Source organism: Lissotriton vulgaris, chromosome 2_1, assembly GCF_964263255.1.
Source record: "Lissotriton vulgaris chromosome 2_1, aLisVul1.2, whole genome shotgun sequence".
NCBI lineage: Eukaryota > Metazoa > Chordata > Amphibia > Caudata > Salamandridae > Lissotriton > Lissotriton vulgaris.
In genome coordinates, this window is record NC_141687.1 from 1,239,028,139 (window position 1) to 1,239,033,388 (window position 5,250).

Genomic DNA, 5,250 nt, shown 5'->3' on the forward strand with positions numbered 1-5,250 from the left:
AGCATTTTACTAAAATGTCGCATGCTCCTACTGATATGAAATGGTATGTAATAGAATGTGTAAGAGGCACAAGGAGAAGACCCAATGTCGAAAAACTACTGACACAAAGAGAAAACAAACTGATTTGGTTGTGTGACACAGTCCAAAATGGGCTAAATAGCTTTATTGAATGGCACAATTTGGCCACGCTGACCTGACTGTTTGTGCGCCTGCTGATACGGATGTATACACTATCTGATTACTGATACCTTACTGCTCACTCATGGATACTGTTGCCCTCCTCTCCATCCATCTGTGTAGGAATGACTAGCCCTAGTTGGCTGTACTGTCCGAAATTTCCGATTTATACACGTATTTATGTAATGTTTCACTGTAGTTATATTTTTAATACTATGTTAGCCTGACGTTTTGCACTTTATTGTCGTTATATTTGTTGGTTATTGTGGAACCACACTCTATCCCATGACCTCTTACTAGGCTAAGATGGCCGCCGCTTTAACGGGCCGCGTTGGCGTCACCAGTTTACTTAACCACGTGATGGTTCCGATGTCTGGGCGTCCCGAGTAGTTACCGGTGAACGAGCACGGACTTTGTAGAGCCGGCGCATTGCTGCTGTTTAAGTTAGTTTTACACGTCTGCTCCGTGTTTGGAGCCCGTTCCGTGTTTCGTTTCTTGATATGCCTGACTGTGCAGGCGCACACGCTAACGCTTCCTTATGACATTTGTTTATAGATTACGTGGCAACATTTTGGCATGTAAGTTTACTTCTGTTACTTGGTGTACGGGTGCATGATTATAGTGGCACTTGATTACGCAATTTACAGGCATTTACCTGGGATTAATGCATTTTGTTCTCAATTCATATACAGAACGACCTGAGTGGCGTTTTATTTTTCGTGAGTATCACTCAGGCTTCCGGATATTAATATGTCCTTGATTTAATTGACAGTTGTAGATACCCCTTTCACTCTTTCACTGGGGTGTGTTTTCACTTTAAATTACACGCATTGGGCGAAATGTGGAATATTAGCCACTGAGATAGACCACCTCATGTAGTGCTGTACCCGCATGCTCACTGGTTGCATGGGTTGAATGTCCTAGTTGATGTGGTTTTTTAGTAGTTTTTTAGTTTTTAGTAGTTAACCTGCAATTTGGCTTCACTTTGTTGGTTTTTTGTGTTGGTCTGTGCTAAGCTGGATATTGGTCTCCGTGTGCCTCAGGGTTTATTATTGTTATTATTGTGTTTATACTAGACATTGCTGTGCAACGTCTTTGTCCTGAAGATGGTCCGACGGATCTACTTGACCAGCATGGACCGAAACGTCGACGCTTAACACCTGACATGCAATACACTGTATAATTCACTGTGCAAATTGATTTGTGAATTTCTGTGTGTAAATACTTACTTTGCTGTGGTTTAGAGGTCATAGCCACACACTATGCTGTAGGTGTATGTAGACTAGCATTCAGTTTACATGTTATGTTAGTCTGTCTGTTGCCAGTTTTGATACTTTTTCCGTGTATAGAAAAAATCTAAAAAAATTTAAATTGCATAATCAAAAATAAAGTGAATATATTTTTGATATAAACCCTTTGGTCACTCTACTGATTTGTGTGATCACACATGTGACACTGATAAATATTAAGTGGTTATTTTGAATGATTCCTACCTGGACATCTAGCTTATCTATCTGATATTACCCAGTCCCGGTGGGATTATTGGGTGGCTCTATTCTATATACTGAATGTATAGAAAGCACCTGAGAGAACATAAAACTGTAACGGAAATGCTAGAGAAATTTTATTAGTGCATCAGTAGTACCAAATTGAGTTGATGAGAGCATCAGTAGTGCCTGACTGAATCTTTGAATGGGATAGTAGTGCCTGCATGATTGCACAAATCTATGGTCAATATCGGAGGGATTACATAACATGTATGTATCTGTGCCTTTTCCTAATGCCATCATATGTAAAAGAAACACATAGATACATGTGTTCCAGAGTTTTACACCTCTACCATCTCTTCAACATAACACATGAGAGAATACATGAGCACTCAAGCACATACCTCAGTCATAAGACTAAAAAGTCCCTTTAACTTGACAGACTACACTTCTCATTTTAAAGATATACTTAATATTCTGCAGCATACTTGAAGTGTACATCTCAATAGACCAATACAAGTAAACCTAATCACTAATCCCTCTGCCAGCATATTTTACACCTCACTTTTCGGCTGTAACTTCACTATTCAGCAACTATAATTCGTCTCTTGTACAGTAAAACATGGGTTAGGGTGAGGATGGGGGCTGGTCAAACGTTATCAAAGGAAATCCCTGCAGACAAAGGCTTAAAACTAGGTTGTGTATTAGCCCCACTCCTCTTTAACTTGTTCCTGGCTGATCTAACTGGGATCCTGGATGAATTAAACGCTCACCCCCGAAATTAGACGATAGGCACATTACTAATCTGTTGCATGCAGACAATGCCATCCTTTTAAGTCATACTAAATTTGGATTACAACGTCTAATTATTCGAACATTAATGCACGCAAACGAAAATGGAATGGTGATAAATGAAACAAATACCAAGATCATGGTAGTCACCAAGAATAACAAGATAAGCCATAAAAGCAAATGGTACATGGAGAAGATCCAACTGGAACAAGTTGATGTATACAAATACTTTGGTGTGCTATTTGATGAGAAGGGTAATTACCAGCTACAAAAAAGGGATATACAACGGAAGGCAATTGCACTAACTGAAGCGTTTAGAATCATACAGAAGTCACTTAGCAACCTTACATATGGGCCGCTTTTGAAGATCATAGGGGCAAGATTGCTACCAACTATCACGTATGGCAGTGAAGCATTAATGGGAAAGGATGCCGAAATATTAAATAAGGCCCAATCTAAAACATATAAGGCCCTATTTCAACTCCCACCAAATGCCTAGTCTGCACAAATTAGACTGGAGTCTGGATTAGCCACCCAATACTATGCGAGACAAGGACATTTCATTAAAACCTGGTACCGAATAAAAAATGACCATGAAAACGAGATATCACAGCTGTTATGGAAAGAAATAAATAATAACGCGAAGTCAATGGCATGGTACTACCTTAAGTAAGCAATAGATGAATTTGCGGTTACCTTAATCTGAGAAAATAACATAAACAATGCATCATTAAAAAAAATAATCAATAGAACTGCAAACCATCTGTCCCTTGTAGACGACAAAGATAACCTGACAAAAAGGAAACATGCCTGGACAATAATAAATGGTTACAAAAAAAAGGAAATACAACAATACTTAGAAACACCCTGGTCTGAAAAAAATAAACAAGTGTTATTTAAAGCGAGATTTGGAATTATGCCGGGACTTTGTCATCTTCCCCTGTGGAAAAACATTGAAGAATGTACACTATGCAGACTTTGTAAAAAGAGTGAGGAGAATATTGTCCACCTCGTATGTATTTGTCCTGAACTCCAAATTGAGAGAAGATCCTTACTCAAAATACCGCTTAATGCACGTGGTAAAGGACATGTAGGCCCGCCTTGAAACGCTGTCTCCAGTCGAATAATATAAGCCTGAATGCTACCTTTGTAAGGTTTTTACTAATAGCGAAAAAAAAACTAGGATAGTAAAATTTTAAAATGTAATTTTTTATTTTTATGAAATCAAAATGTAAATTGTTTTTATTAACTGTCTTTTAATTACCCCAGCAACTTTTTAATGAATTTGTAACATTGTAAGATTTTAAATAATCAAACAATAAAAAGATTACTTACTTACTATTCAGCAACTACTTAGAGTCTTGGGCCTAAGCAAATATATAGCAGCAACCTTTTCAATCTATCTGTTAAAAATCTCACAATATTCCAGAAAGCATGCATGCATGGGTCTTTACCTTGTAAAAGTGGCATCATATATCAAAGAAACATACAAACAGATGGGTAGTGCACAGTGCCTAAGAGAATGGATGACTAGATGGGTAGCTCCTGCATAAATAGTTCAGTGCAACAGCACTGCCTGGGTGATTGCATGAGAACAGCAGTACTCAATGGGTGATTAGATCAGTACAGGGGGATTACCCCAGAAAAACCATGAGTACAAGGCTAGCGCATGGTAAATATCAAGAATGTATGAGTAGTGCTTGAACAAAAATAAAAACATGTATAGGTACTTCCTCAATGCTTCTTTGACTGCAGTGGTAGTAACTGGATGATTGTATGACTGTATGGGAAGTACCTGAGGGAAAATATGCATGTAAGAGTAATGCTTGCACCATTCCATGAGTGCATCAGTAGTACCTGAGTGAGTAGATAGGAACATGGGGAGGGCTGACTGAATGTTTGAGTGGGATAGTAATGCCTGGATGAATGCACAAATCTATTGTTAATGTCTGAGGGTTTACATGGTATTCATGTGTCTGTACCTTTTCCTAGTGACATTATATATAATAGAAACATACAGATACATGTGTACCAGAGTTTTATACATCTACCTTCTGTTTAGCCACAACACGTGAGAAACTACATAAGAAATAGACACATACTTCAATCTTAAGACTGAAAGGTTCATTAAACTTAAAAGAGTGCACTTCCCATTTTAAAAAGACACCTAATATTATGCAGCATATTTGAAGTATACATCTTCACAGGCCAGTACCAGCTAAGCTAATAACTAATCCCTTGGGCATGATGTCTTAAACCTAAGTTTTGGACTGCAGATTCACTATTCAGTAACTGTTAAGGGGCCAATTCCGATCCGGCTCAGAAACCGCACAGACCGACATGGACCGCTACAGAATTCTGACCGATGCGTACAAGCGCTGTGCGATCTGCGAAGTACGAAGCGTTTTGTAGAAAATAAAAACGACTCACACGGCATACATTCAGTGTGACTGAAATGTACGGAAAACATTGTCTCGCTCATAAACTGACCCAGAACCCTTCCAACAGACACAGACCATGATTAGTTTCGACTGACACGAACATGCGCCGTACGACCTGCGAAGTTCGATGAAATGCATGTGAAATTAAACCGACTCGCACGGAGGTCAATACGTAAAACCTAAACGTACGTAACATAGGGAATAGTAATGAAAAGAGCCTATTGCGTATGTGACTGCTGCAACATAGCACAATGTGAGTGTGAAGACTGATATCACTTGCAATTGACGCTACAAGCGTCCGTTCCAGTCAACTGAACGTCTCCGTTATGCTCCAAACAAATCAACTAAAATAG